This window comes from Tauraco erythrolophus, chromosome 7, assembly GCF_009769465.1.
Source record: "Tauraco erythrolophus isolate bTauEry1 chromosome 7, bTauEry1.pri, whole genome shotgun sequence".
Classification (NCBI taxonomy): domain Eukaryota; kingdom Metazoa; phylum Chordata; class Aves; order Musophagiformes; family Musophagidae; genus Tauraco; species Tauraco erythrolophus.
In genome coordinates, this window is record NC_141471.1 from 36,045,876 (window position 1) to 36,071,691 (window position 25,816).

The window sequence follows — 25,816 nt, forward strand, 5'->3', positions numbered from 1 at the left end:
TTTACTGTCAAGAAACTGCATTAAATTCATCTGTTTGGGAACAAAGTTTTGAGTTTGACTCTGTTTGGGAGGAACTTATATTTCAAAGATATTACAGTAGATATTTCATACTTTAGGATTACACTGTAAATCAGTATAAACAATACAAGAACATAAGCAAGAGGTGTTTAACAGATTTCCATTACAAGATGAATCTTTACGATGTCAGTAAAAACGGTAGTATATTATGACTAGACCTTCTATTTCATTTTATTATGATGATTAAACTTTCTGTTTTTATTTTTTGCTGTAGTCATTTGCTTCCATTCCATTTTAGCATTTCAATTCATTTAGTCTAATAAATCCCAGCTACTCTGCAATACTACTAGTCTGCGAAATGTTCCTTGTCATTTCACAAAGAGACAAACAGAAACAGAAACCACTACAGTCAAAATATGAAAGACTAAGGCTGTCTGATTATGTCGTTTGGGAAATGTCAGAATTCTAAAATGTCTCTCTCTTAACTGTTAAGAGCTTGTCTGAGTTTTTGCATTTAGCATATTTTCAAAACATGCTTGGAATACAGAGCAGTAATGCATATAAAAAATTTATGTCCAGATTAGAATCTCTTTCGTATGAATTTGTGTGATACTTGGCTGTACATTGGTCATTGCCTGATGTGGGATATTTCCAAGAAAAGCATTACTGTCAGATGCCTGTCTAGAAAATTAGTAGAATGATCAGCATGGTAAGAACAAAAAGCAAAGTGTAGTAATTTTGTATATTCAGTACAATAACTATACAATTTATTGATTTAAAAACACAAAAATACATGAGTGGTAGTATGGAGTTGAGTGCAAACACAGTAATAATTTAATTATTTTTCATTACAGCTCTTAAGGCCAGTTAAGGAGAAGCAGCAGTCTGAGGTGAGACAGCATTCAACAGAACCTCATCAAATGCTTTCAGAGACCTTTGAGAAGAACTTCTGCTGTGCTTGAAAATTGAATGTTACCTGTTGCACAACTTTACTGTTGTTTGAACCTTGACTTTCCCATTCTCCCCATCTTCATTTAATAATGAAAATGAAGTGATACATTTAAAGATACTACCTTTTATCATAGGTAGTTCCTCTAAAAACACAACAGTTCTTAAACGCATGTTTTCGTGATTGCAGTACTTGGCCGAGGATGAAAACAATAATCTGATTCCTTGCATACTTTCAGTGATACGCAAAAATCTGATGGATTAAAGGATTTTCTGAGGCCAAAATTAATATCCATATTTATTCGTTCTTTGTTGTTAAAGTAGGTAGGGTTTTTTAGCATCTGAGCAGTGAAGGTTTCAGTAGCTCTAGGAGTATTTTTCTCTGAAGATATTTGAATGTAAACCTTTTGTTTGTCAACAGATCTCGACTAGATTTTTGTTTTGTTTTGTTATACCATCACACATCTATAAATATTTTAAAGGACTTCCTCTCTTCAGTGAGAGTTTGTTGTAAAAGTCTTTCCTTAGCATCCATCTACAAAAAATAAACGTTGCTGAAACAACTGTTTCTAACAATGAAATATTTGAAAATCGTAACTGATTGATGCACAGCATTCACTTCACTGATTTACAATAGTGCTTTCAGATGCACTCTTTCAGATTTTACAAGATAAATGTACACAACAACAAGAAGCTGCTGGTTATCTCCTCGTTATAAGCAAAAAGAAATACTTCTGAGTTGAAATGTGCCAGGTGGATGTGGAACAGGTCTGTGGGGGTTTTCTGCTAGAATGTGAGTTTGTTCTGGTTTTTATCTTAAGTCACTGTTAAAAAAAAACGTAGTTTCAGTTACTGTGTGTATCCCTAGGTATCCTTTTCCTTTGGTGCCTCCAAAACAGGAGAGGTGTTTGTTAAAAATAAGATTTATTTTTTTAAAGTATAAATCAAATTTGAATTTAGCGTAGCTTTAATTTAAGTAGAATTTAAAACATAGCTTTAATTCTCACTTCAAAGATAGTCTAGGTTTTAGTGTTGCTATAAAAGTTTTTAACATCTCGCAATGCAAATTGCAGAGTTCAGAGCATAATAGGAAAGGTAAAAAATATGTATATTTTCAGATCTTGAATAAGATTACCCAGTCAACGATGTAAATATGCCATGTATATGTATAAACTGAATCTTTCTCAATATATCTAAACATTGAACAAATTAGTTAGATAAACCGAATGTAGGTATTAAATATTTACCTATCTTGATTGCTCACTTGGAGTGAATTCACTTCAGAAACTTAAGGACAAGCCTTTTGTCATATTCTTAATTCAGCATGGCCTAACCATGACCAACAAGGTGAGGAGCAGTTCACACCTCCTCTTGCCAAGCTCCTTCAGAAGGCATTGCATGAGTTTCCCACTGAAGGGCACACTCCAGAGAGAACTGCCTGTCAGAACTTGAAGTCATCAAACCCATATTGACAAGAATATCAGCGTTTATGTCTGTATTTTTTGCATTTTAGTAGTTGAGATTTCACTGAAAATTCTTTGAGATCTTCCGCACATGGAAGATTAGGATCAGTAATTTAGTGTTGTAATAAGGAGTAATTAAGGCCTCTCATAGATACCAGATGGTGATAAAGGAAAACTCTTTTCTTCCTTTTGAAGTCTTGCGTAGTGCTATCAGGATTAAATGAAGCGCAACTCATGGTTAATGAATTTTTTACTGTTCTATTAAAATAAAATTAATATATTAAAATGCTGTCCCTTTTGCTTTTCATACATAATTTGTCGACTTTGTCTATTTTAGCATAATCAATTGTTATGTTTAGCCAAGACTAATGTTTTTAGATTTTATTAATTTTAAAATATTGTCAAGTAGACATGCAAATATATCTTCTTTACATATTTACAGCCTAATTCACGTATCTATAAGTTCATCTTAGACTCTTTCAGTAATGCACAGAACACCAATGACCTACCAGGAAAACGTTTCAGTGTGGCAATGCTGCTGCTTTTCAGTTAAGATTATTAAAAAGCTCAAACAGTAATCTCCTAGAAGTGCAGAACGGCAGTCATTTTAGATACTGTTTTTTTGGAGTCCGATTGTTTGTAACAGTACATGCTAGAGTGATTAATGAGATTTCTGTAGGTTTTTGCATGGCTTCCTACCTAAAAAAATAAAAAACAAACACCAAAACACAAAACAGTAAGGACAGGTTAGTTGTGTGCCTTTCACTCATTCCTGTAAAATGTTATATGGACTCCTAAAGGATTTATTTTGAATGATAGCCATTTGAGCAAGAATTTTAGCAGATGCAGAGAACATTCCAGGAACTTCTGAACGTTCCTTATATTCTGCTTCATAAAGTCTGTTAGGCACACTCGGCACAAGCTATGAATCTGGCCCTGATTTTCAAGCATTTGGAAGGTCCAAGTAAAATGACATTTCTGTAACGTTTATTCTTTCCCTTTTTTTCAAGTGTGTATTAAGTACACATCTGAAGAAAGCGCATTTTACTCCTTTATTTTGGGTTTAGGTAGCAGTCACAAGAGACTAAATGCTGTTAAATGTAACGAAGCAGTAAGATGACAAGATAAATGAACTAGAGGCTTTTCAGCTTGATCACATTCTCCAGCGCATAATGGTACAGATTTTGTATTCCAGACACAAATGTCACCTCGGAGTTGAAATCATGCTAGATGAATCTATGTAAGTACAACTAAGATAGCTTTCTTTTTCTCCCAATTATCTTCCTGCTTTAAATATAGAAAGGAAAATGAGTCCTCCTGAGTTAGGAGATGAGTTAATTGCATGTGGGATTTCTGATGGAAAGTTCTCTGTGAAATAAACAAGAGTGATAGAAGTTATTCTTTCCTTTCACATTTTAGGGGAAAAGACTGCTTCTAGTGACAAGAGTACTAGACGAGACCGATACTGATTTCTTTTAGGACATCAGTGCTTAACTGGTACATATAGCACTATATATTAGGATCAATAATTGTATCATAGCAAAATATCTTTCCATACTTTTTCTATTAAATGTCTTTAAAACTGTGTGCAGAATGTTACCTCCCATGTTGTTCCAGCAACTCTGAAAGGAACGATACGCTGGTGGGCTTTTGAAAACCTGAAGAACAAGAATCTGCCAGGGAATCTAGATGGAACTTTAAAAAGAACTTCACAAATTATTTAACTCCTATTAAAAAATCAAAAAATAAATGCTGACTAAAGGTCTCAATTAATAAATTGTATCAGCTTCTATTAATTTAGTTCCTCCACTTCATTACAGAAAGACACCATTGATCCCAAATTTATTAGCAGTGTTTCATTAAAGCCAGCGGAGGGCAGACTTGAATTGGAAACTTATTTTTGCTACTTCAGTTACTAGAACTTAAAATACCAGATAGTCCCTTGAGCTCAAAGCTGATGACAATCTCATCACTTCTCCACTACTCTAATTACACTTGTGCTGGATAAAAGCTTCTTTACAATTGCTGTTTGACAAAATGAGTGTTTTACTATGTCACAGTAAGAATAGCGAATGTTTAAGTAAAGATGCTAATATGAAAGTGGATAAATCAGTATATTAGCAACTGTGTGTTACTCACAGGGGAGAATCCACACTGCTTGACAATTAACCATGTATGTCTTACAATGGTTTTTAAAAGCTAGTGAATATCATTATCCGCATTTTGCAGATGAAGAAACTGAGGAATAGAGTGGTAGCACTGCAAGGTACCCATGTAGGTGGCCTGCGGAAGCAAGAAAAAAATCCAGATTTCTGAGGTCTAGTCCAGTGCTCAAGCATATCTTGAACAAATAAACTATGACGTGTCTAAGTCTTGCAAACATTATGGAAGTGATTGCTAGCAGCCCAAATTGCTGAGGAGCTTACACTGATGAAATAGGCAAGTAACCTGGCAGGCAGGTTGTAGCTCTTCAGAAGAATATTCTCTTCAAGAAGATGGGTAGCAATCAGATCAGATGGCTAAACATCTGCTTTACGAATAGTATTTTATTATTAAAGCAAGTACTCTGCATTTTTATGTGTTTGTCATTCTTTAAGTTAGATTGTACTCTTTCCAAGTAATGAAGAGCCTTTCTGTGTAGACTTTTAAAGCCATTCCAATCTCAGTACTAGGAAATATATGGTTAAAAAGTCAATTTGCATACAGGTGAAGGATTAAGATGCTCATAGACTGTTCCCTCTTTCCTTTGATCTTTAATTACAAGAGTGTCAATTTACAAGTGCTACAATAGGCTTCTTATTAACTCACCATGCCCACCCTATTTACTGTAGCTGTGGACAGTAACATTCGTGGGATTAATGTGACTATCTGTTCGATTTTCTTCATATGTTTAGGAAGTCATTACCCATTGTAACAGCTTTTTAAATTATAAAAGTATGCTGATATTTTTTTTGCCTTTAAGCCTTAGTATATACTGTTCTTTCTGTTTCTGGAGAAGACTGGAGGCATGCTGTTGCAAAGCTTGCCATTCCTGAGATTTGTATGATATATACCACAGAACGTTTGGTGCTGCATATTGAAAACTCCGTTTGTAGAATGAAAGAGCACGTTGCACAATGCCTTTTTTCTTTCTTCTTTTTTTTTTTGTTTCTTACTGCTGATTTCCAGTGGACATTTGTTGAAGGTGGGAATTAGTCAGTGGGTCATATGACTCCAATGAAAACGACTGCATTGAAAATTATAAATTAGAATGTGAATGAGTGGGCACTTACGATTTGGACTCAACTACTGTATAACCTATTACTGTTACTCATTTTTTCGTGTATTTCCAGACAAATCATGTTAAAATAAGTCAGAAATATCTGGCAGTGATTTAAAGTAAATTAAAACAATGTGGAAATTATTCAAAAACTTATTACTGTAAATTCAAGCAATGAATTTCAGGTTAATCTTCAAAGAAGTAAGTGCAGAGACAGAGAAGTGCAGGGAGGGCTTTCAGACAACCTTTACAATAGCCTGTTACTGACTTTTCAACTCTAGATTCAAGATTTTTTAAGTGCTGTATTGAGGTTTGTAAAAATAGATTACAAAAGAGTCCACTTTGAATTCCTTTAGGATTCATGATGATTTCTCCTTGTACTTGATAATTTTACACCTCACAAAGAGCTGACATCTCCAAATAGTCATCACTTTCTATAACTCACAGAGGCCTGAAAATGCAATTATCTCAAAAGAGAAAAGATTAATTTTCTCTTCTGCAGAAGGTAAGCTTCCCTCAAAATAACCACTAATTGAAGGCATTTATTTACAGGCTAAATAAACCACTGTATCCCTTAGCTCAAGAAGAAGCAAGAAAGATAACGATTCAATTAACTAAACCTGCTGCTTTGAGAAATGCAGTTCCCAGCATCAAACTTCTTTAGTTCATCCCTAATATAAATTGCTACCTATACATTTAAAAAAAATTAAATTCATACTCCCAGTTCAAATGCTGTGATTTTGGGAAAGATACATATGATCTACTGTATTTTGAGTCTAAAATTAAACCTTAATTCCAGTGTAGCACCAATGCCTTCCAGGATTGTTTAGATTTGCTGTTGTTTCAGTGTGAGGAGGCTTTAGCTCTCTTGTTTAATCCCCTTAGCCTGTTGCAACACTGTCAACATGTTGTTCGTTCTCAGTGAAGGAGTACAGGATACTGGAAGAGCTGGCACATTCTCCAGCAAGAGAGCAAAGGAGTGGATTCATAGGAAGGACAGATAAATCTAAGCCCATCTTCCCATCTTATAGATGGCTGGTTTTTTGACTTTTTTCTTCATGGCAAAACCCAAAACATTCTGCGGTAAAATTGCTTGTATAATAAACCACAGATAAATCCACTCTGCACTCTTGAATTGCAGGTTTCTTTTACAGAAAGCTTGTAGGACATAAAATAAAAATCAAGTATAAATAGAAAAAGTGTTGATAAAGCAATTATGTAAAATAAGGTGTATATGAAAATTAAATATGTCCTCAATATGGGGAAAAAATGAGAGGAGAGTTCCACTGCACCAGTTATATCCATTCAATACATGGAGTTATTATAAAGGAGAGTTTTACCTTGTTATTGTTACCTGTGTAACTGATTCTTTCCATTAAAACCGTTAACCATTATTAAAGAGAAACAAGCCTGAGCTTTTCCAGGCATTGCAAGTTTTTCCTGCTTTAGGCTTCACAGGTTTACAGCTCTACCTCCATGGTCTTTTCTTACACCAATCCTAGATGACATATATTCTCTTTTTTTTGTACCCAACTTTCCCTTTTATTTGTAATATATATGTAAAGCATTTAAAAAAAATAATTATTTAAGAGCAGTTAAGATATTACTACCTCAGAAGCACATCATTGTTATGTACAGTTGTGATGGTTGTGCTGAGCAGGCCCAAGTCAGTTACAGAGGGAACTGTAAATAATGCAAAATAACTGTCCTAGAGCAATAGCTCTATAGGCAGATTGACCAAAAGCCTGTTGCTATATTTCTTTACATGGAAACAAATGGATAGATATATACTGTCTGAATAAAGAACATGGCATTGTTGTGTGCCTGTGACAAAAAATAAAATGGTAGTTTATTGGCAAAGTATACGTAGTTTTGGATTTTAAAAAAAAATGAAAGAAATTTGAATATGCCATGTATAAAGCTTGTACAATCGTATTTGATCAAAATCGGTTACTCTGGTAATGTACTTTCCGAGATGGGAGTTTTAATGACAGTGAAAAGATACTTCTACATCTATGAAATTTAAAGCCAGCTGCTGTCAAGTTGCCGGGACCCTTAAACATGTGCTGAAGGGTCCTTCTCCCTTTTAGTAAATTAAGCATGTTTATACTTAATGTCACAAGTATTAGAAAAACACCAATGATTGCTTCCATGTTTGGAATCTTGTTTAGTCTACTACCTGTGAACAGACTCCACTTAAATTATTTGAAACTACTAATCACTAGTCTCATTCTTGACATACTTTGGCCTCTAACAGTCTGCTGCAACTTCTGTTCCACCTTCTGGGAATGTATGTGTAGCAATTTCTTTTTCTCCCCAGTTGGCCCCAAGCCAGAAGTAAATCCATTTGCACAAATGCTTCTTGTTCACAATGGGGCTTTTTTATTTTTTTTTTCTTTTCTGCTTCTCTGGTTGGTGTATGGTTTTGTAGTAAATTTAGTACTTGTGGAGTTTTCTGTATAATAAACCAGTGATTACCATGAATTTTCTAAACTGCTGCTTGTTTCACTCTGAGTGCACTGAATACCATTTTTTCTCCATGGTCCTTTTATGGGCATCTTACTGTAACATAGGAGTCCTAAACATTAACGCGTTTGGTCAGCTTTCGGATAAGGTTGTATCCTTCCTACTCAATAGGTCATAAGGCCCAGTTGATAGAGGCAGGCTTCAGCATTTGTGGAGTAGCCAGCACTTTTGAAGGCTGAAAAATCCTTAAGGATCAAACATTTCTCATCAGCTACCTTGCAAGTTGCAGTGTCCCTGCCATCTAGAAACTGGTTTGTAACTCATAGAGAAGGTTGTGCTTGCGGCAGGAATGATACAGGTATCCAAACTAGCTTGTCGAAAGTTAATTCTGAAAAACCTGCAGCTCACACACATATATGTATGTACATGTGTATAGACACTTACACATGCCTTATATGTATATAAATGTACATATATAGTACAGAACTGTAGGTTTATCAGAATTTATTTAAAATGAGCCAGCTTGGATATCAATACCAACACTGTTACAGAGTATATATGTATATACGCATATAGTGAACCTCAGCTGCAGCTTGGAAGTACTCTATTTCAGCCACCTAGAACCACATATGCAAGTATTTGACATTAGAAAATTAGGAACACTTTGATTGGACTGATTAGGTTGATACATAGGAGTTCTGTAGAAGAGGCCGGAACAGATAGTCCTCCTGAATTTTCTGATTCCAGTTTCCACAACAAATTAAAAGTAAAGAAAGGTTTTGACTCACTTACCTTATGAACGCTATACCAGGGTCCAGTCCAAACTTTGAAAAAGCTGGAAAGTGCGTGGGGACAAAAATAGTCAAGAACAATGGCTCTCTGATTGCATGCTTGGTCAAGAACAAGGATTCTAAATTAAGATTACACATAGTGTGTGGCATCTCTTACTATATTCTTCTGTGGGATCTTAACCACATTTGACTTTCATTTTTAATTAGATCTCAAAACTAGGAAAAAATCCCACAGATTCTAGCTTGTGCAAAATTTGGTTTATCAAAAAATTCCCATTGTTACACAAACGCACAGTCATTCGTGTTGAGGACCATATCGTAACTCCCACACAGACAGAGGGACAGAGATACTCATGACATGATCTAACCTGCATTCATTCCTAGATGTGGCATAATAACAAACTGTATGTCAGTTTATCTACAAGTATATAGATGATCTTTTCTCCCAATATTTTTTTTTCTAATTGCCTGGTTTGCTCAACAAATGTGGATTTTGTACAGCATTTCATGCCATGGAGTTTAAGTTTCTCTGAGGACCCCTGATTAACTACTGGAGTAAAATGGTAATAAATCATAATTTATTGTTAAAGAACAGTTATTTCATGGAAAGCCATGGGAAAAATAAAGGGTTTGAGAGACAATGAAGGAGGAAGGGTGAAGAAGTCTGCTTTAGTCCTTAAATATTAATGAAAATGAGGTAATAACATGTTGGCCTGAGACAAGGATGATAGGGACTTGGCCCAAGTCACAGTACAACTCAAAGTTGGTAGGATGCTTGACGCCTTCCAACATTCCACACTAACCTGGAGCCATAGTGCCAGAGACGGAGACTGCTAGCAGGACTCAAGATACAAGAATGCTGTGCTGTAGCATGCAGAAATGGAGATTTGGATGTGGTGCTTCTTTCACGAGCTTTGATAGGCTTCAAATATCAAGTCCTCTAAATGACAAGATTAGGGCAACAGACTACACTGCCTTTTGCACTCTCCAGTAAAAGTCTGGTGGAAAAATAAATATCCTTGTCCTTCTCTCGCACCACAGTAGCGTTTAAAGAAGCTACAGTATGCATATCCATTTAGCTGGTCACCCAGATGTCAGTGAGGCTTAATGTCCCTGTGTTAAGTACTGCAAAAGCCTTTCTCTCAGAGGACTAAACATTAGACATTGCCTGGGTGCCAGCTGTATTTGATCTTAGACACTTATCACAAAAAAAAGCTTAGGTGTTTGCTCTGACACAATTATATATTCTTTCAAATTTAGTTTGGACTTTTGCAGAAAGCAGAAAGTCTACTGGTAGCTCACCAGCCAGTCGGCTTCTGCTTTCCCCAGAGATGACCATGACCCAATCTTTCTAAATGTTTATTGACAATATTACACTCGCTAGTTTAGCCAAGACTGGTAACATGCTCACCGCTGCGTAACGGACTCCCTCCCAGCCAGTGAAGGGAAAGAGGGCGTAGGGTCTCAGTGTCATTAGTGTTGTCATGTCTTGTTTTTGTTTTTAACTTTTTCACCTGAGATGTTCCATTTCCCTCCCTCACAGGAACTGTAAATAACAGTTGTTCCTCATGCAGAAAGACTCCTTATTTTTTTGGTTTCTGTTGCTGCAGTTTCCAAGTAAGTCTACAAACAGCTAGATGGAGGCAGCCACCACTAACCCAAGAACAGCTATCAGCAAGAGCTTATATCCATGTAATCCTGTGAAAGATGTGTAAGTTGCAAAATACCATCTGAGTAAGATGGGAAAGGCGGAATGGTATTTTTGTTTCTGTCTGACAAAGCAGACCCATACCATAACTACACAAAGACAAACGCAGGAGGTGGGATGTATGAACACTTACGTTTTCAGCTCAAATACCAACATTTCTGGGCATGCTGCCCCGCAAAGTCTGGTGTTTGAGTAGATACCAGCTCTTGGATAGATTTCTGTACTTTCAGAAATAAAAATACCTCTCAGAAGTGACATTCATCTTCGTCTTTTGGAGCAGAGAGCCCCAGAACGATAACCATCAGGCTCCTGCTTTTGTGCTCATGGCTTCTTCCTGAGAGCCAGCGTGATGGGGAGCAACCCGAGGCCAACAGCAGCCAAATCAGAGGGGGCTCTTATGCCACAGAGGGCATACAAGAATGATATACCTTTTGAGCAGCCACCAAATGATTGAAAGACAAGCTCCAGAGATACTCCAAAACCAGCACCACAGCAACAAAAATGTAGGTCCAAGCAGAGTAAGGCACTGCAGAAAGCTCAGAACGTGCGTGTTGAAGGCTCTGGTTCCACAAGATATCTGAAAAGATAGTCTAAAAGAAACAGCCTGAAAAAAACAAATTTGAAAGCCATTGATTTTCAAGTAATAATCTGCATGCAAGAGGTGCTTGTTTACGAAACTACGTACCCAAAGAACCAAGGGTAAGGTAGATGCAATAAAAACACACACTCCAAGACGAAGGATAACGTTCTGCTCTCACGGGCATCAACATCACCACTTACTGAGTTCAGAAGTCAAGATGTTTGCTGACAGAAAACAGAACATCCACGTTCATTTTGGGTAAGTGGAAATACTGTGAGAGGATACCAGACTCTCCTGTTGAGTGGTGTAAACAGTGACAGAAGAAAGCAATACTGTACCTGAACTGTGCTGTGGTGACTCAGCTAAGTTGATGAAATGTGCTTTTCCTGACTTATGTTGGCACATGCTCCAGTGTCTTCAGTGAGATTCTGATCTATTGAAATCAGATTAATTCTGTGCCGTCCTTTTGGAGCAAACCTTGCTGGCTGCAGTTGTCATGAGGAGAACATGGCACCCGAGGCTCCAGCCTAAACAGGCAAAGCATTAATCATCCTTTAACTTTCCATCCATGCTTTTGAGTCCTCAGTGTGTAAGCTATCAAGAACATTTAGACACCTAACTCCCTGTTTTCCAGACACAAGTGAATAAATGACTGTTTAAGTGGTGTGCTTTCTCCTATAGTTGAAGGTAGTGGGGCATTTTCTCATCTTCAACCAACCCACTGTTGTGCAGACTCAACACCCCTTTTCAACAAAATAACCTCATAGTGCTCACCAGTTTCTATTCTAGTTAATAGGGAATAAAGGTGATTGAACACATTGGCTACAGTATGCACAGTCTAATAAACCAGACTGAAAACAGCATTCCTGGCACCGCAAAACTTCACATTTTTGCATGATGTCTGGTATTGAGCTCTCTGAAGCAGAGCGGAAGACACAACTGATCTTTGTTGGAAAGTTCCTCACTTTCACAGTTAGCCTAGGCAGCTTCATTAAGCCGACTTGTCTACCACTCCACGTGGCCTTTCACATCGAATACACACTGTTACATTCTGGTTTATCCTCGCAGATGAGAAGTATTTACACAGGGTAAAGTTAGAGGAACGTCTGGCATTATATTCCCGTGTACATTCCTTATTGTCCTTTTTCAATATTCCCATAACTACGCCATTATCTCCAGTTTCCAGTGGCTGCAGGTTGTGGCTCTGGGCTCTATTGCACCAAACAACTGGCTTCAGGTTTAAGGCTTTTGTCTTCGTTCCCACACTCATTTGTGGTATCTGCACCTGCACAGACTAGTCCTCTGGCCTGAAAATCCGTCAGGAGAGGTGTGGTAGAGGAACGATTTCTATGGAACACTAATTTGAAAACCATGCATAGTTTCTAAGCAATATTCTAAATCAGGCACAAGTGTATTAACAAACATTTGAGAAAAGCAGCCCTTTAGACAACTCAGCATTTTTTAGAGGGCAACCAAAGCTGCTATAGATTAAAAGCAGCCAATTTCCAGATACCTGAAGACATTAAATCAGTCCAGGGCAGCTCTGCTTACCTTCAAGAAGCCTACAGAAAAATCGCACTTGGCAACAGCTCTTTTCTCAGTAATTCTGTGCCTGCTCCTAGGGGATAGTTCTGCCACTTCATCAATTTTCTTTTATATTTAAGTCTATTTACATTAAATAGCAATAATAACAGTTACAAAAAAAAAAAAAGATTTCACACATTAATACAACACACTAAATTCTGGTAGTATATTTGGCCTAATTTTAATTCCTGCACTTTGAATGAAGATTAGTTTTATGCAACACTGAAACTGATCAGACCTCTGTAAGGCATTTAGCGCAGGGGTATAGGAGCTTTCAGCTCCAGCGGTGCAGCGATCAATAACACGACACGTTACGGTTACGCCAGAGCAAGTGACATATGGCCATAGCTGCACGTTATAATTAACCACTGATTTACAACAGAAAGAGCACAGACTGTCACATTCAATTAACTCGCCTTCCTTTCAGCTGACAGGCAGCTGAGTGCTGAGTACTTAATATACTTTTTTGCAAATTTCTTTCTCCACAAGCATTATAATTGCTGTAATTAGCACAGATCAACTATGACAGCAAAACTATCATTTCACCTATACAACGCAGGAGCTTATAAAAAGTTAGGATTTATCAGTTTTATTAAGTAGCTCACCAGGGTTTCTCTTTTATCATACGTTCTCATATGGTTCCATATAGTTTTTTCAGATAATTCAGTCACCTTCTATATAACTCTAGAGAAAAAGAAAATTTTTCCAAGAAACACGAATTGGGATGAGTTGAGTTGATGACAGTCACATGCACACCTAGCAGGCAGAGTGATATCTTAAAAGTGATACAGGTGCTCCATGTTTGCTGTCGAATGAGAGTTGGTGTTTTCTGTCACACTGTTTCTAAGATCATTTGCTATATATTAGTCCATAGGAGAAAGGCTGTCTGAGCACCCTGAACCTCCTTTTTGACTTTCTTGTTTTCCATACGACAGCCCACTGTCATAGGTGCTCGGTGTTCTATTTGAGTTGACATTTCAATTTGCCTGTCAGAATATTGTGGAGGTTAGAAGAGGTGACTGGCAATGCTAGGGGAGTCTACGTTAGCTAACAACTTGCCCACTGAGCAGATATTAGGAGATTTGAGCGAATGTGGTCAAGTCTATGATTCTATAAGTCAGATCACTACAGGACATCTTCCTTCTGACTGCTAGAAGGACCCACAGAGTGACTGCAGGATTGTAACACTGCCGTGCTTCACATCACCTGTCCAGGTAATGAAAGCTGCAAAAAAAGAGTTCAATGTGAGTACTTCCGTGGGGCACAGCATGACAAAGCACATGGAGGCTTCCATTACCTTGCTTGAAGCCTCAAGGAAATGTATCTGCTGTGATAACTAAAAGCTTGAAGGAGGTCAGCCGCTGACTTTGTGAGCCACTGGATCATTCTTCTTTGCAGAAGGAGTCCACTCTATTCAGACCACGCACCGTGGCATGTAAACACACCTGTGGGGTCACCCTGGTGTCTGCAGTGGGAATGATGAACAGCTCAGGCCATGCACTGCCCAGGACACCCGACCTTTCACTATCAATTCAGAGAAGCAGTTGTGACTCTGGCTGTAGGAATGTAACCTTACTGTACATTCTGCTTTAGCCTTTGGATGTGCATCGCTACGTCCTTGTGCTGGCTGGCCATGGGGTGGCAACATCAATTGTCTTGAAAATATTTTCTTACAGTTGCTGGTCTTAACCCCCTTTCCTGCTCCTCCCACTTTGTGCTTTTTTTCCCCCCTTGTTCTGTTTTTATAGCTAAGGAATCTGTATATGTATTTTAATTTCCTGGTAATTCAGTCCATCACAAAGACTTTCAGATCCCACTAGACTGTACACTTTCTTCTGCTCCCTCTTCAAGCAGTTGCTTACAGGTGCTGAAGTACACTTTTAAAGGGAATAATATTTCAATGCCAGCCTTCCATACAAGATTTCTCTGCTTCTTAAGGTGCAAATGCTAGAGACTCTGTCCTTTGACTAATGTTTCTTTGAGCTTTTGTTTTTGTTTTTGTTTTTGTTTTTCTCTCAGGCCAATAAACTTCACTGTCCAGCCATCTTCATATATCAAAGTTCACTCTTTTGAAAGAAAAAGTCTTTTCATTCAAGGACTTTCCAAACAATATTTTTTACTGTTTGTCTAAAACAGCAACAAAGTTCTTTATATCTCTTTTACTTCACTGTGAGTCTTGCACAGTGGTACAATGAAGTCTTGTGTAGAAGTACCAGAGCCCCAGCTGAACAAGGTGGTTACATGCCAGAAGGGTGCTCTCACCATTCGAGTTCCCACCTAGGGCTGATGTACTGCTTATCCCAGTTTCAGGAATGCACTGCCCAGCAATATGGCACATAAAGGTGCTCAAAGCCTGAAGCAGCATGCCCTTGGTTCAGGAACGTTTTGTTGAACAAGAGCATCAGTTATGACTTCCAGAAGCAAGAAAGACCTGCAATTATCAACAGAATTTGTCCTCCAATCTATGGCAAGAAAAATTAAGTTTCTCTTAATGACAGTTTCCGTTAACATTCCTCAGCGAGGATTACAAATGTCTTCCCAAAGGCTTATAGCAGACCTGTAACTATCCTACTAAAATGTTTTTACTACTCTTTTACTAAGACTGCTCAAAGATCACAGTCATTTCCTTTTCTTTTTTTAATCTGCCACATTGTTTGTGTGCTGTATTAGTCCACCAACCTTACCTTTACCTGTGCCTTTTCTGAATCCCGTCGGTCTCTCCGTGCTTGTAGTCCACTTACAAAAGCTATTCCAGTGTATTATTTCTATAGTCAATGTTTTCACATACTGCTGCATGAGCAGTCTGCTAGTCTTGTTATGCAAACTCCTTGCATTAGTGAAAAAAAACCTTCTAAGTCACATGACACTGGCCAAACCAGTACGACAAGTAACAATTTTTTTTTAATTGGGATCTCTTGTAGAGTCAGATCTGCAGCTTCTTCTTGCTCTGGGTGGACAGATCAGCCATGCCACACAGACAGCTTTGTTCCTCCACACCAGACTTGCCATTTCCATGTACCGCTGACTCCTCATTCTCCTTTTTGATTGGTATCTGCCAGTCTTGAAATGTCTTCACAGCTTCCAACCCTCTATCCTTATTGACTCCTCCTTCACACCTTGTAAGGTTAGATCTGACCAAGAGCTGCAGCCTTTGTGCTGTCTCTTCCATAAACTCCCTCTGATATCCAGCTGATGGTTAGTACATTCACCAGGTTTTCTTAATGCTCCTGTTTCCTCCAGCTTAAGGGGCACCTCAATAGCCAGCCTAGTGGGCACTCCCTTTAAGAAAGGAAAATATTCATCATATCACTCATTGTCTCTCCTCTTTTTCTTTAACACCCTGACAGAAACAGTCCAGAAGTTCCTGACACTTTGGCTTCAGGTGCCAGCCATGCATTTCCTGACACCAAAGCGTAACAAGAAAATCATCAATGCTTAAACCTGCAGAGCAGAGCAGAGCTGCCATTTCTGCCCACAAATGCCCTTCCAGTCTAACATTAACATCCTGTATTTGTTACTGGGGTAGTACCAGAGCTCAGGTTCCTCTCCAAGGAGAAGACAGAGGCATAAGTTTTAGGCAGAGGGAGGGAAGGGGCTGAACACCATGGCACAAGCCCTGCCTGGTGGGAAGATGCCTGCCCTTGCAGTTCAGGTGGGAGCCATGGCAAAAGTTTTCCTCCAGAAGTTCCCCCCTTCCAGTAAGCTCTCAGCTTTATGCCTCTCTCATTTTGTGCAGCTTCTTCATTCATTCAAAGCTGCCTACAGAGACAGGCAGAGACGAAGCGTACTAGACATTTTGAACTGCTTTTAAAGCTTCTGTTTCAGTCTCCCATTCAGCTCTTTTCCCACAGCTCAGTACAAAGTGCACTTTATACTATGTGTTCCTCCTTTCAAGCATGAAACAAGACTATCCCTCAGTACTTATGCTGTACAGTGCCTGCTCTTATTAGAGTAGGAAGGAATAATTACAGGGATTATGAATGTGGTACTGAATGTCAACGCGCATTAAAGCTGCTCAATATCTCAAGATTGAATAAAGATTCTTCCAAGGCGCTGCTTTTCAGCATGAAATTAATTTACGGCATCAAACGCCTTATAAGCAGATCTACCTAGTAACTAATTTTGTTGGCGTATTTAAGAAGTTACTCATCTCACCATCATCAGAATGCATCGAAACTCTTTGTGCTTGCAAGCATCACAGATTTTTTTTATCCAATACTGCTCCTAAGGTACAAAACCACCGTCATTCGTCGAGACCAGAGCACACACATCGTGCTGCAGCATATGTCATGCATGCCAGGCTTTAAGGAAAAGATGGGTCATACAATGGATGGATCTTGGAGAAATCCATTGCCCAGTAATTTCTTCAAGTTATTTATCCATATGCGCATTTTATTTTGAGTCATGATGCCCAAACATAATGATTCTAAACCATTTAGGAGCTGGATCGCAGTGTTTCAGGAGATTGGCAGCTGAAGCTCTGCTTGGGCTCAACGCAGTGTTGTTACTGATACTTAGAATTTTAGTAATTAGAATTTAATCAATACTTTGTAATTAATATAGTTTGCAATTGATTTTAACAATATAAAGCTATAAGAAATATTTCAATGAAAAGTATGCTCGTACAGTAACCAGATGCTGCTATGAAAGTCTTTGTATAATCCTGTACCAAGACCAAAGGGCTAAGTTAGAATCATGTAGAAATTAGATAACAAGTACAAGTTGACCTACCAATTGATTTATGATACTTACATAGAACTAGAAGAATGCATGTAGCTATCAAGGTTTGGGTTAATGAGAATGAAGAAGGCCAGCCTTAACGAGTTATGGGTACTTGCCAAGAAACCATGAGGTAATTACCAGAAACCGTGAACTTAAGCAAAATGTAATTCCGGCAGGGGGAGATCACGACCACCGACTCATAGACCACCTACCCATATCATACCCCAGACTCATTTCGAGATGATTCTAACTTTTATTGCGCAGAATCGGAAATAGGGGAAGAATATGCTAATGATTTTCAGGAAATAATTTGTTTATACATGTGTAAGCTCTATATAAGAAGTTTAATTTTGGTGCAAGGGGCGCACACTAGGAGGAGATATCCCCTGTGCACCCGGCGCTGCAATAAAGAAGTGTCTGCTTATCTACATCCCATTGGTGTTGATAAGTTTCTTATTCTGGATTTTTGGTAACAGTGTCAAGTCTGAGACTTTTGAAATCGCCTCTCCAGCTGGTTGTTTGTGAGATGCATCCAGCCTCCTGCTATTCCCCACCATAGAGGTCTGCCCATGAAAAGGTGGAGTATTGGAAAAACCCTCTGGTTGGCGATTGCACTGGCCTCTGTCCTCACTCCAGTGGCCACACATAGAACTGACTGCTGTATGAATGCCTCAGTACAAGGCTGGCAGTATTACAACATCTCCCTGTTCCTTCCAGGGGGGTTGGACTAGATGGCCTTTGAAGGTCCCTTCCAGCCCTAACGATTCTATGATTCTATGATTCTATATCTGATGTCAGTCAGGAAGCCTGTCTTGAGCAAAGATTGAAGTGACCAAAATCTCTCCTCGGCACTTCACTGAGCTGAGGAAGACCTGAAGCACCAGAAAGACACTCAAGTTTGTGCTAAATTGAAGGGCGATGTTTCTGTAGCATGGTTTCCTGCACCAGTAACAGGAAAAAGTAAGTTTTCATGGATAACTAAAGAAGGTTAAAGTTATGAATTTGATGCAGTGTGTGAGGCAGATGAGAAGCTCCTTCCCAGGCTGAATAGTTAAGAACCAAGCCTCAGATTTGTCAGAATATTCAGCTAGAGCTGATCAGCAATCAGTTGGTTGTAAGGAAGCTTTAACAGCATTGCTGGTATGCTACCTTTAAATTCAAAAGCTGCTAAAACCATCACATATTTTGAAGTGGGATCCTGAAGCAAGAATAGCAGAAACAGGAATGCTACAGAGAGGTTTGTGCTCCAGTTCTTTCCTTTTTCCCTGCTTCAGACATTTAGAAATGCAACTACTTCATGATTACTCAAATAATCCGAACAGATGCTGTTTGAATCGCAGCTCCCAGTACCTGTCCCCATTATTTCAAGCTGATCTTTACATTCTGGCCAGCAGAACTACTAAGCCAGATCTATTCTTCCTAGACATCTGCCTGCTCGTAAGGCCTTTAGTAAAAATAGGAGAGCTTCTGACATTCAGAGTTATGCTGCAGTGACTGATGCTATGCTAAAGCTTATTTTGATTTTATGCAGCAAGAAGGGGGATGTACGGATTCATTTCCATAGAAAGCAGTAACCAGGCAGCAATGTCAAGCTGGTTTGGGATGAGAAGCAAGTGAGGGATGGGATGAACACTTTTCAGGTGTCAGAGGGGACCTCCCTATCTCAGGATGTGCTCAATCAGTTTGACAGTGCCTGTATCTTTCTCCAGTCAATACAGGCAGAGCTGAAATTAGCAGCTTAGATAAATAGTGGTTGGATTGGTTTTATTTAATGGCTGAAATGAGGAATATAAATCCCAATGAGCTAACAAGTAAACAGCACTGATATTCCCCAGAAGATTGTTACCTTTCAAAACTCTTTCCATTTTGCAATTTATTACAGCAGATTTCTCAGACACCAGCATTTTAGGGGCAGGACAGTCTGCTGAAAGCTGACATTTGGTATGCCTGTTGTCTCACACTTGATTTGAAAATGTTATCACATATAAGTTATCACAATTCACTTATTCAATTCAAATCATTAGCAAAGTCTGAAGTGCAGGTTATTAACAATAATGAAACCACAATGCATTTTAACAGCAACAACAAAAATAGAGTATTGTGATTCATTCAAAAACATATTTAAGGAGTAAGTGCAAGATCCTTTACCATTTATATTCAAATCAATTTACTCTTGGCAGATAATACTACAACAAAAATACACCAGTGACAGCACAACTTTTTAATGCCTAGCTATGTTTAGTTCAGATGGTATCATAAGTCATTGACATTGGTGCTGGTCCAAGTCTTTGCCAGCTCCAATACTCTCCCCAACAATTCTACAACTACCATACCTTGATTGGCTGAAGAGGAAACCGTATATATGCATAAATCTATATACACACACATATGCATAAAACATATCTATGTTTTTACACGTGTGTTTTAAATGAGTCACTGTTCTGTTCCTACGTTGACAGGAATCAAAGATGATACTCAAGTTTCATGCACAAGCAAATTAAACTGAATGTTTAATCATTATTTTGGTTCACTATTTGTACTGCAGAAACACTAGAAAAATCACATCCACACTGAGGGCTTCTTGTGCCAATACCTGACACTCCTTCATTTACTTTGCTCTGTCTTGTGGAGGTAAAACCTAGTATTTCTTCTGACCTTCTAAGAAATCTATCCTCTCACACCAGAAAAATCCACCATAGTCCAGACCAAGAAATTCTACACAGTGGACTGCCAGTATTAGTCAGCACCGATGTTGAGAACAACAACCAGAAGTACAGCATGACTCAGACTAACATCCACAAGTCCTTCCGCACCATTAAATTTCAGTATTGTTGCAGCACATTTAAAGTAACAGATGATTAAACACCACCTCATTTTAAGAATCAAGTTAATGAAGCAAGAACCATGCACTGTAAAGGCTTGTTTCACAAAGGTTTCTGGAGTCACAGTGACATTCTTCTCCACTATCCTGAATTAGCAAATGTATTTATTACCTGGCAGCTGTGGGTTGGGAGAAAACTCCCATACTGAAGTCACCTTTAATACTGAGCTAGATTAACGCAAAACATGAAAAGTAATTATTACAAGCTCAATGCAGGCAACTAGCTGTAAAGTCTGTAAAAACAAACGTCATTTCTCTAACTAGTTACAAATTGCTTGTATTACCTTCAAACATCCCTCTCTGTGAATTGTCCAGCAAACAGGCTCTTAGGCCCTCTCATCCTCCACACTAAGGGCTGTATTTCAGAGTACTTCCGACAACATTTTAGGAAGAGAGAAGGTATTTAAATTCACATTTTCTTTCCCTAATCGATAGCAATTCCTACCTGAAACCAAGAGCCCATTCTAAGCATTGCCTTTCACCTACTGCAACTGAAATAGGAAATCTCAGATTCCTAATATTTCACTTGAACAAGCTAAAAATTTTCTTTTCTGAAGGGTACAAATTCGACGATGCTGTGATTGTCCTGTAAGTGTGTAAGATTTTCTTTCTCACCTGTTTGTATGAAGGGAAATTGAGTTTTGCCCATACAAAAGAACAGGTTTATGTTTGATATTTGAGCTTTAAAAAACAAACAAACAAAAATGTCCCCTCCAAAAAAAATCACATCAAACAAGATAAAACAGTGTTCCCAAAACATAAGATCTCCCACTGCTGCCATCTACAATAGCTCTTCCATTCATCCAGGTTGCTTTACAGCACTGCACCAAAGACTACAGTTGTAAGCGGAAAGGAAAGAAACCTTGGACAAAACGCAAGATCACAGCCCTGGGCCTACAGAAGAGCGGAACTTGTCTTGCTCAGGGAATCTGCTCAGGCGATGCCCATGGAAGACCACCCTGAAGAGAAGAGGGGATCCGGAGAGCTGGTTGATGTTCCAGAACCATCTCATCCAAGCTCAAGAATAGTCCATCCCAACACACAGGAAATCAAGCAGAGGCAGCAGGAGGCCTGGATGCACAAACAAGGAGCTCTTGACGAACCTTAGACACGAAAAGGAAGCGTACAAGAGGTGGAAGCAAGAGCAGGGGACCTAGGAGGATTACAGAGGCACTATCCAGGCATGCACAGATAGGGTTAGGAAAGTCAGAGCCCAAATGAAATGGAAACTGCCACAGGAGGTGAAGGGCAACAAGAAAACTTTTAGCAGACATAGCATCCGCAACAGGAAGACCAGGGAAAAAGAGGGCTCCATGGCTGAGCGGGGCAGAGGACCTGCTGACAGGGATATGGAAAAGGCCCAGGCACTCACTGCCGCCTTCGCTTCTGCTGTTACAGGCAAGAGCTGCCTTCAGCAGCCCCAGGGCTCTGCGGGCAGAAAACCGCCTCAGTTGCCGGGCTCAAAGGGCCGTGACCAGTGCACAAAACCCAGCTGGAACCCTGGCCTTACTGGTTGTCGTGGGTTAGGCCGCTCCAGCAACCGAACCCCACACAGTCGCTCACTCACCCTCCCCCACCCCCAGGGATGAGGGAGAGAATTAAAGGAGAAACGGGAAACCCGTGGGTTGAGATAAGAACAATTTAATACAGATGATTCAATACACAGGGTAGGTGCTCACCACCCCCTCGTATGCAAAGCCCGTCTCGTCCCGAAGCTGCAATCCCGGACGAACGTGAGGCCCCGAAATAGAGGGGGGGGGGGGGGGGAGAGAGGGGGAGAGAGAGGGGGGGATGGGGGGGAGAGAGAGAGAGAGAGAACTCTGAGAGTGGGAGTACTGGGAGAGAGAGGAAAAAAAAGGCAATAGAGCAAAAGCGCAAAAGAGCAGAAGCGCAAAAGCCCTTCTTCCCGGCTGCCCCTCACGTTTATACTGGGCATGACGCTGCATGATATGGAATACTAATTGGCCAGTTTGGCCCTCAGTCTCAAGTTCCACCACAAATCACAAGGGAAATTGTGGTCCCCCTGTCCCGGCTATGCTCCCCCCTTATCCTGCCGTGCTTCTGCACTCCGGCCAGGACATGGCACAATGAAAAGTCCTTGGAGTTTCACTTCCAACTACAAACATCAATTTGCTATGAACATTCTTCTCAGAGCCAGCCTCTGAGTAAAACCAAAACACGGAGCTCTTCTAGCTGCTAAAAAGAAGAGCTAACTCTGTCCCAGCTAAAACCAGAACACTGGTGCACACTGGGGTCAATAGCTGGGCCAGGACAGTCTAACATCTCCGTTAATGAAGATGGGTGGTGGGACAGAGCTCACCCCCAGCATGTTTGCAGGTAACAAAACCAGGAGGAGAGATCGATACCCCAGAGGGGTGCGCTGCCATTTGCAGGGACATCCACAGGCAGGAGACTGGAGTTGACACAGGAAACTTCAAAAGTTTAAAGGGCAACACCAAGTCCTACCCCTGAGGGCAAACCACCCCAGGCACGGGCATGTGCCAGACGACTGGAAAGCAGCTTTGCAGAAAAAGCCCTGGGGGTCTTCATGAACAAGGGGAAAGTGAGCCAGCCACACACACCCTTGCAGCAAAGATGGGCAACAGCCCCCAGATCACCAGGAGGTCACAGAAACACAGTGAGGATTGCTGGCTCAGTCTGCTACTAAAGACCTTGCAGATAATGGCTGTGTACCAAAGCACTGCTATATTAAGACAATGAAAACTACCAAGTTGCACAAGTAGTGCTACATTACTGACGGGACAGTCATCTTTCTGCCACCACCCAGTTCACAACTCATCTGTTTGAACCCACCTTCCACCTGTCCGTCAGTGTTTCTCAGCTGCGTGGTTTAGGCATAGTGTCTTACCTGACAAGGCTGCGCTGCAGAACCTATGCTCTGTAAAATGGGTATTCAGCATATTTTAAGTAACACAGTCAACCTTACTGTGACTTCCAGGTGTGTAATGAAAACTGAACGAACACATTGCTATCAAATGTATATTTCAACAAAGCCTGTAAAGAAGAGGCAAATTTTTCTGCTGTACAAAGTATTTATGAAAGCATACAACTTCAAAAAAACAAAAAACAGTTTATTTCACTGCCCAAATTATTAACACTAAACAAGACAACATTGTAGTTTATACATGAGGAATGTAAATTTTCATCTACAATTAACAGAACACTTCACTGTAAAAAAGGTGAAATACTGCATTAGTAAAACATGGAACAGTGTCACAACGAACAGAAGAATACGAGAAAGTGTGGCGCACACTTAAACTCAGGCTCTCAGGTGAAGACAGACATCTTATGAACTGCTTAGGGATATGGTTTAATGGGGGATTAGGGACAGTTGGACTGGACGATATCTAAGGTCTTTTCCAACCTAGAAATTCTATGAAATTCTATGAAATCTATAGACTGATGGAGCTATTCCACAGACTTTGGTGACTATTACGAAATGTACACATCTAGTCTGCAGTCTTAGAAGTAGAATTATACAAACGTCAATACATTACACATCTATATACAGCATTGTAAGCCTCAAATACTGACAAAAGATATAAGACGATTTAAGTTAGAAATTTCTAGAATCCTCATAGAAATCAGAAGAGACCTCATTAGAGACAAGTGCAGCTAAAATAGCTACGTATTTCTGTACCTGTCAAATCTGTCAGGTATTCAAGGCAATTCAAGGACATTTCGCTCCCTTCAGAAAGTCATTGCAGCTCTACAGCAAGTGGTTGGAGACCGTATGCTTTTTGTACAAATGTTACAGATTCTCGTAACAAAAACAAATCGTCTCAGCTTTAACAGAGTTTTGAAAACGTGGTTGTTCAAAGCAAGGTCAGTTACGAATGTCAGCATTAAAATAACTTCTATCATAATTTGAGATGATTCACTCCTACATAACATTTTTCCTGCGGAACGTTGCAACCGTGTATGATGTTTGGAGCGTATTGATCAGAACTACCCACTCTCGGGTAGACTATAATATGGGATGTCTTAACAGGTTTTCCTTATGCTGTTAGAAGACCTCTACTTCTTTCATACACATTTTTCATACATCAGCCTAAAATGATCAGATAATGCTCAAAACCCAAGAGCTTGACAATTTTAGAAATATCATGAAAGAATTGATGTCTTCGCTTCTTGCTCTACATATCCCCTGAGTCCTGCACCGGAAACGATGCAGCGTGTGTTTTCTGGAACTCTCCAGGGATATTTGGACAACAAATAAATAATTCTGTCATCCCTTTCCCTTACCCTGCCTTTTTTTAATTTTGCCTTTTTTTTTTTTTTTTTTTTTTAAGGAAAGAAAGAAACATAAGTGAGAGTTTTATTACTTACATCAGGAAAGAAATTCTTCAGACTCAATCAGTATGAAGGCGGAATGTCTGTTCACAAAAACATGCTTATTATATGCAAGTTGCTCCAGAGACTAATACATACTTGTATGAAGCCACACATGTATAGAAACAGCAGCCTTTAGTACCAAGGACCTTTCTTATTATCATTTTCTCCAACGAGCATGAAACTTTATGTAACTTCAGTTGTACCAATATGAGTTTATGTCTTGGGTTCAAGCCAGACTACAGTTAGAATAATTAGCTGGATAAAATAAAAGGATAAACTAACTTTACTTTAACATTGTTTGACTTGTAGTCAACAGTATTGTAAAGTTACATATCTACATTTTATGGCATTTTAGATCCTTTGAAATTCTAATCATTATAGCTAAAGTGACTAAATCTTCCCAGTATAATAAACAGCTTTTATACCAACACCAAGCTTGAAAAAGTGTCTACTGTGGAGATAACTGAAAAAATCATGAATTAAATGAAACAAAACCAGTAGAACTACTTAAAAATTCCAGTCTCGTAACACTAACTCACAACTAATTTTTCAATTGCAATTTTATTTTTCTATTCTAGTTTATGTTTCAATTCAAATTACTGTGAGGTGTTTCCAATGTATCCTTAAATGCTATGCTGTAAGAGAAGATCCAGAGGCAGCTGTAAGTTCTGCAGTTCATTTCTTCGTAACATTTAGAACAAATTTCAAGAGTAGGAAGAGCTCTACATTCAGTATGCCTAGTGCCAGCCAATGTCTGCTATCAGCTGCCTAAAACTTTCCTATTGCCTGTGGTTGTGTATGCTTCAGCAGCCACATGTGTTAGTCAATCTGAAACAAATGTGGTGTATAACATGTATTGCAGAAAAACCTGTAAAAAAACCAGACAATTTTCTGCTGTACAAAGTATTTACAAAAAACATATAACTTCAAAGAACCAGTTTATTTCACTGGCCAAAGTGTTAAACACTAAACAAGACAACATTGTAGTTTATACATTAGGAATGCAAATTTTTATATACAATTAAGAAAACCACTGTAAA

The 25,816-nt window shown here is 39.2% G+C and overlaps 1 non-coding gene across 1 annotated transcript; it reads left to right on the forward strand.

Annotated features, from left to right (window-relative positions):
- The first annotated feature begins 1,160 nt into the window (after positions 1 to 1,160).
- LOC147528444 (small nucleolar RNA SNORD93) lies at positions 1,161 to 1,248 on the forward strand. Its single transcript, XR_015222278.1, has one exon. It is a non-coding gene; the product is annotated as a small nucleolar RNA SNORD93 (small nucleolar RNA).
- The last annotated feature ends 24,568 nt before the right edge of the window (positions 1,249 to 25,816 follow it).